Raw genomic sequence first — 15,017 nt, 5'->3', positions numbered from 1 at the left:
AAATGAGTGAAGGGGAGTGGGAGGTAGGCCTGCAGTTATGGAATGATTAAGTCATGGGGATGCAAGGCACAGTACAGGGAATACAGGTAGTGCTACTATGACAGTGTCCTGTGGGAACAGGTGGGGGCTACACTCATGGTGAACACAGTGTAAGGTACAGAGAAGTTGAATCACAATGTTGTACACCTGAACTAATGTAACACTGGGTGTCAACTATACTCAAATAAAAAATGATGAATGCAAAACTTTTTTTAAAATTGAAACCCAAGTGACAGCATTTTAACATTAGGCAATCTTTGTTGATGTGCATGTGGAGTCCTATGTTATTCCTTTACTTTCCTTCATATCTGAAATTGCTCACATTTTAAAACATGTATAACTTTTGCCAGCATAGCCTAATGCCATTTTCTTTCAATCTTTATTCCTTCCAAACATAACATTGACACGTAGGTGTTTTTTGCCTTTGTATTTTAACCTTTTTTAAATTAGAAGATAAAATACAAGTATAAGAACATGACATAGAAAAGATGTAGAGCTTATTGAATATTACAATGCAAGAAGTCTGTTGACCTCCACCCGGGTCAAAAAGTAGGACTTCCTTAGGGCTGCCTGCCCCCACACCTTTCCATGTGCTCTGCCCCAATGTCAATCACTGCCTTTTAACTAACCACTGTCATGTAGAGCTTCCCACAAATGTCCTGACCTCATACACATGGTTTAGTTCAGTGTTCCTCTGTGCTCTTCACTTCCTACAAATCACCTCTCAATTGCAAGGCTTGAATAGAGTTGGGTTCCATGCCTACTGCAAGCCTTTGGTGGGGTTGCTGGTTTCCGCCAGGAAGTCTGTAATTTCTGACCATATTTTTGTGATGCTATTAGTCAATGTTGCTCAATGACTAGATACAGTCAAGGTTGAAAATTATGGTATTCTAATTATGTCATTTATTGTTTCCTAGATGAGATGAAATATTTTTCTAAGGAGAAGCTTTCCCTCACCTACTATTTGGTCTCTTGACAGACTTCACACAGACAATGCAGTATAAGTAATTTGACCTTTTTTTTTTTTTTTTTACTGTTGTCAAGATAACTAATTTTTTCCCTATCATCTTTTAAAGGGGACCAATTAGGTTTGTTTAAATTTCTTCTTAACACACAGATTTAAATATATTCAATAGGTTTTTATGCATTATAATTGTTATCCTTCTTGAAGCTCAAACAATAAGCTTAAAGCTTATTACTCATCTTTGGCCAGTGGGAGCCTCTTCAAGCTGAACCTTGAGTCTTTTTGATATGAATCTTAGAATCTTTCATAGTTTTCTTTTCTGTCTGGTGTGTCAAGATGTTCCAGATTCATTTTGTACCTTTCTTGCTCCATTTTTCTGAGAAGCTCTGGTTTCTTTTACAGGAAATATGTTTAGACCAGCACCTGGATGCTAGGGATGATCTTTGCTATTGGGCTGGTGTTGTTTCTAGACCAGCATCTGGATGCTAGGGATGATCTTTGCTATTGGGCTGGTGTTGTTTCTAGACCAGCATCTGGATGCTAGGGAGGATCTTTGCTATTGGACTGGTATTTTTTTTCCCAGGCTTTTTCAGTGAAGATATAGCTAGGAGAGCAAAGAACTCATGAGTTCATACTGATACTTACAATTCAAATTCATGACTATAGGCTCTTTATTTTGTCCCTTATATATCACATCTCATATCTCAGCTTCTTTCTTCTACATCAAATATGCATTAAGGACATCGAGCCAATGACTGAATTAAGATATCTCATAATTATTTCCTTTTTGCTTTAACCCCTAAAACATAGTGGTTTCAAAATATTGATACTAAATATTACCACCAACAACACAATTACTGAAAAGTGTAACAATTGTTTTTATAGATAGTTGTCTCATTCCCTCTCAATTTTTTATGGTTGAACTACAATTACATTGTCATTAACTACTATACTCTCTCCCTGTTAACCCTTATTCAGGATTATTTCTGCAAGGAGCTACACACGACATGATCACTGCAGTTCTTCTGCTCAAATGTTTCTATTATTTCGGTTTGTCAATGCTTGTTTTCTCATAGACTCCACAAGAACAACTCCAGAGAACATCACCCCTAAGTTCCTGAGTCTTTTTTGCTGGATACGTAAATTCTTGGTTCACATTTCTTCAATTATGTTAAAAATGTTACTCCATTTTCATGGACATACTGCCGCTGAGTAAACCTGACAGGCATTCTCCCCATCTCCACATTTCCCCCACATCCATAGTCTACCCTCCTACCCACCTTTCCAGGTGCAGCTGGATCAAACAATCTCCCAAATTCCTCATGTTTCCTTTGAACTTCCCACTGTTCTTTGCCTTGACTAAAAGCTGGCCCTCACTGTGGATAGTCCTCCTCCTCCCATCCCCTCAAGTGGACACGTATCTTAGCCCCCGGAGCCAATGAGGTGTCTGCTGAGGTACCCCGAGTGCTTACCCCCATGTAGAGCAACAGGCAGGCACCAATGAGCATTTGTTCATTGAATAAATGAGCAGTGAGTACCTTTCGCAAGAAGAATCTAAACACTTAGGGAAACTGAAACAGTTAAGTAAAACAAAAGGAGGGTGAGGAGAAATAATTTCCAAAGTAAGAACAGTCCCTGACATTGGTAACTGGGACTTGGCTTATGAGTGACCACATTGTGCCACATCCTGACGGAAGGTCACCCTTGGAAGGAGAGGAATCTAAAAAAAAAAAAAAATTTATCAGATTTTAGAATCCTAATTTTAATTACACTTCATCTTAATTAATTCACCATTTTTTCACCTCTGGGTTTTCAGTCTTTAAAGAAAATAAGGAGGAAAGTGAACTCTCTATAAACACAGGCTTATCCATCCTTCAAGGACCTGGACAAATTTCATGAAGGTCTCCAGGAGCTTCTCCTTCTCTTGCCATCTTTTCAGGACATATCTTGGTTTAACTCTTTCCATTGAACACTCTGTACTAGCATGATTTCACAGGTGCCTGATTTCCCACAGGGCAGGAATGCTTTATCCTTGAATCCTTTATAAATCCAAGAATAGTGTATTACATAAAATAAATACTCAAAGATGTATTGAATTGGAGAACATTTTCATCCTAGTAATTGTCCACATTATCATTAGAAAATGAATTATATTCAAGGAAGTATAGTACACACTGACAAGATGATTTGGAATTCTGACTTCATAAATAGTCACATTTTTAAAACTGTGTAAGAATACATAGAGACCCTTTTTAGACACTCAACAACTCAGAAACAAGAAGAAATATTTTCTCAAGATTAAGAGATTTGAACAAAGATTTTGGGGGAAACACATTACTCTTTTGAAAACAGAAATAACACACCAGTCCTCTATCCTCCACTGGGATAGCATTAAATAATTATCTCCTGAGGATTCACTTGTTAGAAAAGGAGATCTAAACATTTTATAAAAATAAAACCAAGGCAATTTAGAGCACCAAAGGAACATTATAAAGAAAATAAAGGGAAAAAATTATTTATCATACCCACTCTATTACCAGTCTTGGATAATATTATTTTGCTGATGTTGATCTTCCATAAATTATTATTTTTATGGGTATTTGATCAATTAGGGGGACAATGAATAAATAAAAACATAGCATGTCAAAAATTAATTGAAGACTTAGGAATAAAAGATTGTGATTCATATATATTCAGTATATTCAAGTACAAAGACATTTCCCCTACAGTCTCTGTGTCACCATACACAGGCCATATTTCATTTTCCATAATTGTCTTCAGTAGGTTTGATCAATTTCGTTGAAGGAGAATGGGAACAGGGATGGAGTTTACCCTTGACCATGCAATATCTTTTTTTTCAAATAGATTTGTTTTATTCTTAGTGATTTCTGTTGATCTTTAGGCTTTATATGTTGTAGCTAAAGTATAAACTGATTCTATTCCAGGTATTTAGTACTTATTTTTCTCTGATTCTTAAACTTTATGATGTAGACCAATAAATACAAACTTGGTTTTCCAGGGTTTTTTTTTTTTTATTTTCTCAATAATTTCCACTATGCTAAATTTCTGAATCATATTGATGGGTTTTCTTTCTTTTTTAAGATTTTATTCACTTATTTATTTGAGATGGAGAGAGAGAGAGAGAGCATGTGCAAGGACAGGAGCAGAGGAAGAGGGAGAAGTAGACTCCTTGCTGAGCATGGAGCCCTATGCGGGGCTGAATCTAATGATCCTGAGATCGTGACCCGAGCCAAAATCAAGAGTAGGACGCTTAATTGACTGAGCCACCCAGGCGCCCCATATTGATGGGTTTTCCTCTTGTGTTGCTTCTTCTGTAAAACCTGGAATTTACCAAGTATGAATATTCACACTGTTTTTTGTGTTATGCTCACAGTTACTGCACCAAAGTCTTAAAAATCATGGAGACTTTAGCTCATATTGATGTAGCCTCCTGCCTGACATGGAAAGACTCCCCTAAACATTCCATGCATAATGACTTTACAATCATATGTTAATCTCACCCATATTTCTCAGGATCTGGGCAGGGGCCTGCCCTACATCAGTGTTGCATAGCCTTTCTTGATTACTAAGCACCGTGTGTTCCTCTAGGTCTGTGTCTCCCTGCTCTCTTCTTTCTTTCTGACCAGAGCAAAATGAATCTTTCTTTTTGTTGCAATATGCTCGCTGTTAATCAATTATCTTTTGTGCCTCTAGAGTCCCGGTGTTTCCTCCTGTGGCTGGCTCCAGGGCTTCACTGCCCAGCCTGCGTCTGCTCCCTGTCCTGCTCACCAGCCTCTCCCAAGGGCTCCCTCCGTGCTCGTCTCTAGCCTTTCCTGGCAGCTATCATACTTCTCCAGGTTCTTTCTCTACCAGACAGTTTACACTGTGCCTCCTGCCTTTGATTTTTATAACTACACTATGTGCTTTCTACATGCTTGCTCCTTCAAAGAAAGCCTAACCCCAAGGCATACATCACTTTCTGTAAAGAATAATAGGAGAGAAAATACAACAGGAATGCTTCTTTTCTCTCTTACATATAATTTGGTTTCTGCTAACCAACAGATGCCCAAATTCCCATCTGTCCCTGTCTCCACTGTGGCAGGTGGTCCCATACAGGACAGAACACCTGTCCTGGAGGGCTCAGGATGCTGCTCACTGGCACTGCCTGTCTCTAACTGTCAGGGTCAAGCACTGTGCTTGTTCACGTGGCTAGCTTACTAGGGGATGGGTGCTCTGAGAGAGAGAGCTGTCCTGTGCACCTCTTCTCTTCGGTGGCAGACCCTGGTCGTGATGATTTTGGGGTGAGATGAGCTGGACACAAATGTTCCATCCCCGTGTCTAAGCAACTAAAAAGGGAATTCTGAGACTGTCTTTATTTCCATAACTTCTACCCCATTTTATTTTCCAGGTTGTTGCTCATTAAATGTTTGCATCTGTATGTTTAAATAATCATAATAGTGATAAAGAATATTACGTATCCAAGACAGTCCCCCATCCTCTCGTTTTTCCGTGATCCGTACCCAAGTCTGAAGGATTGTTGTTTGATCTCAACTGGAGTCCTACCAAGGGGACAGTTTCAACACCATAAGTGAGAATTCTACCTAGCGACCGTTACCATAAAAAGGCCAGAAGACGGGATCTGGGCCATGCTGAAGAGAAGAAAGCACTTCCCAATTTGTATAAATTTGATGGTGGATAAAAGCAATATGGCAAAGTTGTTCTTTCCCAGCTGGGGCTTCTACCAAATGTAACTGACAGTAGCAACTGATCGAATCTTGCTGACATGCTATATATTTAGATAAGATCTGGACAAATAATAATAGCAACCATTTACAGATTAATTTTAAGTGTGCACACTATGGGGGGTGCTTTATGTACGCTTATGACCTCACTCCTCCTCTCAGAAAGCCTCCAGATTGTGCTACATTGTTGGCCAGATGAGCGAACAGAAGCAACAAGGAAGCAGAAGATGTGAACAAGTTCACGGACTGACAGTTTGCTCTAAAAGCAGCTCCATGCAGATTCTATTGCCTTGATCCATATTTCTCTAAGATCAGATTGATCAAAAAGCATTCAGTATTCAGGATATTTTTTAATATTTCACTAAATGTACATCTATCTAATTAAAAACCAGAGCTCTATTACGTTATTCATTCCAGAAAATGACCATGCTTATTCACAAAGCAATTCTTTAAAGAATTAAAAATATTTTTGTGTGTTATTACATTGAAATTTCTCTTTGGTATTCAACACCATTACTGTTGCAAAAAGTTTTCAGTTCACTTACTCTGTGTGTTTGCACACGTGTGTGTGTGTGTGCGCATTTGTGTGTATGTCTTTGCAACCTTTTCCTATTTCTATTGCACAATATCATTGTGTATTCGGGCAGAAATCTGAATCAAATATTTATATGCCACAACCAATTCCAGATGCATCTCTCTTCCACAGGTTTCTTAATTTAGCACAAGCATTGCTTCCTTGATGCTGGGCTCCCTCGAAAGTGCCTTATTTCATTGCAACAATTTTATCTTCAATGTTAAACGTCTTAAGTCATTGCCTAGAGTCTCCACAGTCATGTCAGATCTCTCACCTTCTGACACAAAGAAGGTAGCTGATTCTCTGATTTAGCTGAGTTCTTTAACTGAAGCATCTGCTAGCAGGGAGCTAGAGCTGATTCCTTTCATTGCTGGCGAAGAAGTTTGCCCTCAGCCTGGGAACCAGCTCGGTGGCCATGAACAACATACTTCCTCCGCATCGCACACAGGAGCTTGGACCCCAGGAGCAGAACTCATTTACAGGGACACTTTTCAACCTAAAGGAAATGTCCTGCCTCCCTTCATGGTATGTGAGGGTGTTCTCTGCAATCGCATACACATGAGTCATCGCCTGAGGCAGCCCTCATTTCCACCATGATCCTGGAGCTAAGGGAGGACAGAGGGCATCTCAGGTTGGAGAAGGGGACACAGGTATATGGGGGAACACAGGTATATGCAATGCAGGCTGGAAGTGCAGACAGAAAAGGGTCTCAGGACAAACAAGCAGATCAGAAGAGGCCTGCAGAGTAGCTGATAGACTTGCATCAACAGTAACTTCCTGGTCCCAGCTTGGATTAGCAATTGTACAATTGTGAACATCAGAGGAAGCTGGGAAGCGTGTATGGAGACAACCTTGTGCAACGGCCTGTAGGGCCTGCAAGGGGCCCGCAGCGTGAAAACATCTCCAGCCACTGCCCAGACCACGGGGTCAGCTTATCCCACCTTCTCCCTTCTCCTTTGTTTTATCCATGGGGGTGCTGACCCTGAACAGGAGCTCTTCTTTATTTCATTCTTAGAAAGTGTAGACCACAGAGAAGGCATTTTTAACTGGTCATCTGGCAGATGTAACCATGTGTGCACATGAGAACTCTCTTCACTGCGTGTGTGGACACTGCTTGGGGAGGCCAGGGTAGAAGCTGAAGCTACCAGGTGGACATCTCCCCAGTCCATCCTGTGTATGGAAATTCAGCATGAAAACTATACCTCCCTGAGAGGAGACCATCCAGAATAGTGGATAAAGCTACCAGAGGTAAGCCAGGACTGTCTCAGGCACGCAGGTCCCGGGCCATGGCCTTCGAGGCTCAGCTAGCTTGGAGCCCCCAGCTGGGCATTGCAAGGGCTCACAAGTCTCCTTCTTTTGAGGTATCTGCATTAGTGGGCAAATGGCAAGGCTGAGTGAACCCACATCCACCTTCCGGTATTCTGTGGATGAAAAGGAAAACCAAGGAACAGAGGAATTTTTCAAGGGAAGTTGGAGGCATTAAAGGGCTTGCTGGCTGCTTTTTCCAGCTCAGTCTCTTTAATGCCTTTGTTCCCAAAACATGTTTGTGTTTGTCAGCCAGGCACTGGTCAGGGACGTAGACACTGTTCTATCTATTCTCTGTGTGAGAGGCTCACACAGAACAGGGGCCTGCGGGGGTGTTGGGAGATCTGGGGACAGGAGGTCAGGCACCTGAGGCAGACGGTGGGGTACTGCCCCCAAGATAACATGAGTTGGGAGTGGGCAGCTTGAAGCCACGCACACAGAGCTCCAGGAGTCCTGAGCAGGGGTAAGGCGGGCTCTCACACAACTGCCCACCACTCTCCCTGCACACCCTAGAGGGGACCGGCCTCTGGGTCACAAGGCACTGCTCCCTCAGCCTACCCCAGTCCCAGGCCACACTTGGAAGGGGATTTTGCAGTCTCCCTCCCCAGTGTTGGAAGGGAGAGCTCCGCTGCCAGTCACCAGCCCAGTTCCTGTGTGTCTGCAGGCGGCTGACCTGCAGCAGGTACGTAAGCTACAACCCACCACTACATCATGCTCTCCACTGAGAACCTGGGATCAGAATATCTGAGAAATAGGCAGTGAGCGCTACTACTGCTAATTAAAGAGTTCTAGACAAAGAGGTATGTCACGTAAAGGAATATTTTGGTTATCTCAAATTGTCGGGGAAGGGCGATCTGAGGCAGTTCAGTTTTCTGATCAGAGGTTATCCCTCCTGTGAGCAGACAGCCCAGCCTGGGGGTTTAGCCGCTCTACCTCCCCTAACCTTCAACCTCAGACACTGCAGCTCACCTCCGACACCCCCTTCTCACCTTCCAGCCCACATTCTGTGACAAATCTAATGGAAAACAAAACAAAAACCCGGGCCCTGTGAGAACCTTCAATACGTGGATGCCCACACACACACGGCCTCCTCCCCACCCCCACATCCCACATCTATCGTGCCCAAGTGGGTGGATTTTGTATCTCCACATTGTAGATGGAACTTTCCACAATGTTGCACTTTTCTTCTTTCTGATTCAGTTATTTTACAAGTAATTTCACCTTTTATCAATGTCTTAGGCCATCATGACAGGGTTGTCTTGTGCTTTAATATTGTGTAATGATAGCAAACACTCTCGACTGTTCATTTTCTGCCAGGAACTGAACTAACTACGTTATACTAATGAAATAATGTATTGCTCTGAAAACCCTATGAAATAATGGATACTATTATCAACTTTTGCATACAAGGAAACCGAATCTTGTTTGAATGCTAAGTGTTTGCCAGAAAGTGTGCAACTGGTGAGCACTTACACAGAAATTGAACTTCGATCTACCGATCTCTAGGAATGGACTAGCATGATCTCAGGCTCCACTGTGTTATGTAAAATTAGCTGCATGTATGCTACGTTACTCCAGACTGGACATTATCTGGAGTTCTGTTGTCTTTTTTTTTTTTTTTTTTTGGTAATAAATTTTTTAGTACAGAGAATGCCTAACCTTCTCCCAGATGTTCCCACTGTTAGCATTTACCTTCCCGTGGTAGATTTGTGACAAATAATGAACGAATACTGATATACCACTACTGACTGAAGTCCATACTTTATTCCTAGTTCCTTAGTTTTTACCTGAGCTCCTTTTTCTGTCCTGCCATCCCATCCAGGGTCCCCCAGCACATTAGCTGACATGTCTCCTGAGGCTGCTCCTGCTGGGATGATTTCTCAGACTTTGTTTTTGATGGTCTTGACGGTTTTGAGGAGTCCTGGTCAGATAGTTTGTAGAACGCCCCTGCATTTGCACCAGTGTGATGTTTTTCTCCTGGGCAGGCTGGATAACGTGTCTCTGGGAGGGAGGCCCCAGAGGTAAAGTGCCATCATCATCACCCCATATCAAGCATCCCTGCTGTCCACATGATTTATGACTGTCAGCATCGACCTTGATCACCAGCTAAAGTCATGTTCATGGAAAGGTACTTGCACCCCCTTCCATCCCTCTTTGAAAGGACATCACCAGGCACAGCCCACACATAAGGGCTGGAGGCCTCTGCTCTACCTAACTCCAGGGTAGACTGTCTGCATAATTTATTTGAAATTCTTCTGCATGGGAGACTTGCTTCTTTCTCTCCATTCATTTCTTTAATCTCTTATTTACATTAACTCTGAACACATTGATAATTATTTTGCATTTTGGGCTTCAATCTAACACTACATTGTTAATTTTTTGGCTCACATTTTTTCATCTTTGGCCATTGGGAGTTCCCAGGATGGCCCCTGTGTCCCTCTGACATGTCCTCATGCCTGTGGTATTTGAGCACTTCCTTTCTCTCTGGAACTATAAGATGTTCCAGGCTCATCTTATCTATGTCCTGCCTAGTTCTAGAACCAGTCATTTCCCCCAAGCAACCCTACTTCCTTTTACAGGAGAACAGTATCAGAAACCAAGATCTGCCTTCTGAGTGAGCTGTTGCTACTGGGCATCACTGCTGCCGGTCCCTCCGCAGACAGAGCTAGGAAGCATCACTTGACACACACACACACACCCAGTTATTTCTCCATCTATCCATCTGTTTCTACGTTAAGCTAAATCCTAGGTTGTACTGCTGTCTCCAAATCTATGTCAGCACCACTCAGCTCATTCCAGCCTTGTGCTCCGTTCCGTCACAGTCTTCTGTCCTGCATCTTGTTAGTGACCTAGGTCTCCCCTCCGAGAAGACTTCCCATAACAGTTCACTTCTCTTCCCATCTATGCAGCTTTAGAATAAGATGACAAGTTTTGTTTGAATTGGAGGCAAGTGAGAGTTTGAAAGGTCCTCCATGCTTACAGCTTGCAGGTAAGAACTTGTAATGTCTTGTGGGGCCACTGAGAGGACTTTGATGCCTGCTGTCTGTCCTCGCCTCAGTTCTAAACAAGTGAAGGGGGTGGATGGCTTCGTGCAGCTAGGCTATCTACATTGCTATGTGTGAGTTTCCATGTAAATAATAGTGAGTTTTTATTATCAGAAGCCCTTTTGTGTTTCCCAGATTTTTTATTTAAATATGAGATTATCGCTCTTCAGTACTCCTCAGGATCATTTCTTCAGAATTTGCAGACATGAAGGACTATGTGATCAGCCTGTGATGATTGGCTTATTACTTATATTATGACAAACATAAAGACCATTGAGACCTTTTGTCTGAGTCTTTACATGGTCTTTATTACTCACAGACGATCTGCTAAACCATCTCCAAAGTATCTGAAGAATTTCCAGACCCTTATGAGGTGGAGAACACCTCAGGGAAACACAATAAGGGCTCACCCAAAGCCAGCAGAATTTAGGAACACAGGAGCTGGCAGACAGTCTGAGGGAGGAGGCGAGAGCAGCAGGTCCTGGGGCTGAGGGTAGGCCAGTGTCCAAAGACTGATGTATAGAGCCTAGAAGAGGCCTCCTTTCTTGAGAACAAAATACGACTTGTCAAACTATCACAGCTGATAACATTTTCAGGTCCATTGTATTTTAAGTATTCGGCCCCTTGCTCTGTATACTTGTCAGGCAACTGTCCTGATTGGGGGCTGCCATATGCATGCTGCTCCCTAACCTCAACATGAGCCTCCTAGATTTACACTGGGGTTGCTCTCTTCTTCAGCGAGTGCTCAACATTTGCTCCTCTGTGTATTGAGTAGGCAGGAGGAGCCAAGGGCGAGGGCAGGGGGAAAGTGTGTGAGAAGTATGAATCCTACACTTGGTAAATAACATTGGACTCCCACTGAACACAACAAATCACTGCTTCCTCTCAAAGCCCTCGAAGGTGATGGAAATGGAATTGCGTGGAGGCATGAACCCAATGGACAAGACTGTGAAACAGAAGGAAATGTGACAGCAACATCTCGGAAGCAGAAAGCCTGTGGACAAAAGGAACTATCCCCACACCAGCGCCTGTGCAGGAAGCCTGGAGGCAGGCATATCTGGAATGCGGAGTCCCAGGAATGCTGAGGAGTTAGGGGGTCGTGTGAAGGTGGGTGGAGAGCAGAAGCACTGTTTGAAGGTCTGTTCAAGAAGCAGCCATGTTCCTTGCAGACCCATTTGCTCACCTCAGAAGGGGCAGGGTGGCCGACCCTCTCACAGCAGGTTAGAGCCCGGGACCCATGCCTCAGAGGGACTGAGTCATGGGAGTGCGGAGAACAGGCACACACCCGAGGTGTGTAGGAGGCACTGAGGAGGACGCCACCCACTGAGTGTGGATGCCCAGAATTCCTCCATAGAGTCGTGGCAAATGGGCTTGAACACCGCAGGGAAAATTCTGTAGGATTTTTTTCCAAGAATGAGACTCTCTAGACAAAACTGTACTAGAACTACATCTGGAGCGTCCCTGGTGAAGCAGCTCAACCAGACCCCCCGACGAGGAAGCTCAGGCACTGACAAGCACATGCATTCACACAGAGCCTCAAGCCAGCTTTGGAGGGGAAGGGTTTCCAGATGTCTTAGAACAGTGTCTAAGAAGAGAAGTAGACATGAAACCAAACAAAAGAAAAGAAAATCTCAGAAACTTGTGGGAAACAAAAGTTTCAGAAAAAAATTTTTTTAAAATGACATTTTGGGGACAGTAAGAGAAGATAATGCATACCTAAAATAGGAATGAGAATTTATATGAAAAGGAGGAAAATTCAGAGAATCAGAAAGACCCCTTGCATATTGAAACTCAACGGCACACACAGAAAGTGCAAAAGAAGGACTAGCAGAATGTCTTGTGAGAATTCTAGAAAGTAGAACAACATAAGATGGAAAATAGAAGAAAAAGGGATAAGACTGTTAGAAGACCCATACCTGAAGTCCAATGTCAGACTAATAAGAGATCAGAAAAAGAGAAAGAAGAAAAGAGAATGAAGAAATCATCAAAGAACTAAACCGAAAATATACCCATACTGAAGGACACAAGTTTACAGATGAAGAAGTCACACCGAGGGCCCAAATTATGGTCAAAAAGGAGCCCACATCAGGACACATAATCCTGAATTTCAAAGCCCACTGGAAAGGCGGGGAGAGACCATATAAAAAGCCTGAGGAACCAGAAGTCCAAGAAGGTTTTATGTGTGCAAGTACACAAGATTCTGAGGGAAAGTGGTTTCCAACCCGGAATTCTGACCAATAAACTAATAATAGAGTGTGAGAGTCAGAATAAGAAAGTAGCAACAGTCAAGGTGTGGGAGAATCCATTAACCACATCCCGCAGCCCCCCATCTCCGAATTAGCAGAACCACCATTTTGCTCATGACAGGGAAGGGATCCCCAAACAACCTCGGCACCTAAGGGTGCTCACATTACATCACTCTACCCACAAAAGGTGTGCAGAATTCTGCGGCAGAGGCTTTCTTCCCTTCCAAAGAGAAGAACAAAGATGCACAAGGAGAAGACTTGGTTCCTTCCTACTGGAACACAGACGTGAGGTTGGAAGCAAAGCCCAGGATGACATAATGAAATCATGGGATGGATGTGACACCTAGATGACACAGCAGACGTCACATCAGACCTGAATGTCCCTCACACTTCCTGCCATGTGAACAAAAAGAAACCCTAAACTGCCATAAAGATTATGTTTTCTGCTACAAGCTGCCAAGAGCAACCAGATACATATGTGTCAACAATTAGCCTTTTATGTGTTCTTTCTCATGAAGCTACTAAAGGATGTGCAGAACCTGCATTCAAGTGGTAGACCAGGAGAGCAAAAAGGTGTGGGACCCAACTCGGGAATGAGGATAAGGGATTTTCCAACACAGTGATGGATACGGCTCCCTGGAGAGCCCCACAAGCCTGGGGGGAGACGTGCCCTCGACGCATCAGGAGGACCTAGGGCTCTCTAGACCGGATGTTCAAAAATGCCACACAGGGGTTTCCTGACAGAGAGAGTCTCCTTCTGGTAGAGTAATGCATAAATAAGATAAATAAGCGAATAAGATCATTGGTACCTCCACCGCAAACAAACAAAAATATTCGACAAGAAGGGAAGGAAGGCATTGTACCTATGAGCCTCAGTTATGAATAATATTAATGTGGTCATGATAATGGAGATGCTGAGTATTTTTTCTTCAAGTTATAAAATAACTGCCTTGGGAGGTTGGGGGAGGAAGTGTTGGTACCTTTGGAGAGGAGATGAGAAATCTGAATACTCATCTTCAAAACTAGAAAGTCGATACATATTATCTCATTAAAAACAAACAATATAACAATAGAGGAATAGAATTCAGAAAGAAAGAGGTAAATATCAAAATAATAGAAAACATCAGAATAAGCTGTTAAAAATTGAAGGTGGCTACTTCTGACAGTAGAACAAATGATGGATGGCAATGATTTCCCTCAAAACCTGTACAACTGTTTGATTTCTAAAATCCAAGGGAGGGGCTCCTGGGTGGCTCAGTGGCTTAAGCGTCTGACTTTTGACCTTGGCTCAGATCATGATCTTAGGGTCATGGGATTGAGCCCCGCCTTGGGGTCTGAGCTCCCTGGAAGTCTGCTTGAGATTCTCTCTCTCCCACTGTCTCTGCCCCTCCCCCACTTGCACCCACGCACTCTGTTTCTAAAATAAAGAAATAAATAAAATCTTTAAAAAAATAAAAACTAAGTGAAGGTATAATTTTGATAAAGCAAAACAAATTAAAAGAATATATTCTGGAGGTGCTAAAGTTAGGTTTATGTTAACACTTTCATTTTTATTTCTAAAATATGGAAAGGTTTGTTTTCCACATCATCATCTGGCTCTAAGTCTCTAATGCTCTAATGCTCTGTCCCTTTTATTTTAGAGTATTTCTAGCCTAGTGATAAATAATCAAAATGAATAAAAAATATCAGACTTCAAAGTGCAACTTTTCTGCACTAAAATCTCATCTATTTTTAGAGCATAATAAATATGCACGATTTCTACCTTTATGAAAAATGACCACAGAATAGTTTGCCCACTTGTAGATACACCCAAACACCAAAATCCATGAGTCTCGTTCCTAATACAAAATATAGCAAAAGGACCTCCATTCCCACCCCCCGCCCAAATTTCTCCTTCTTAACCCGTTGCATTAATTCTGTGTGTCCTACCAGGATGAAGTCAAGGTGTGTGTGGGCTGCATTCATCTCTAGAGACTCTGGGATCCATGCATTTCCAAGCCCATTCAGTTGTTGGCTGAATCTACCCTCCTGCCCTCCTAATATTGAGGCCCCGTTTCTTGGCTGCTCCTCAGACGGGATCAGTCTGTATTCCCGGAAGCTGCC

This window comes from Ursus maritimus, unplaced genomic scaffold, assembly GCF_017311325.1.
Source record: "Ursus maritimus isolate PB19 unplaced genomic scaffold, ASM1731132v1 scaffold_6, whole genome shotgun sequence".
NCBI classification, from domain to species: domain Eukaryota; kingdom Metazoa; phylum Chordata; class Mammalia; order Carnivora; family Ursidae; genus Ursus; species Ursus maritimus.
This window is presented reverse-complemented; position numbering follows the sequence as displayed.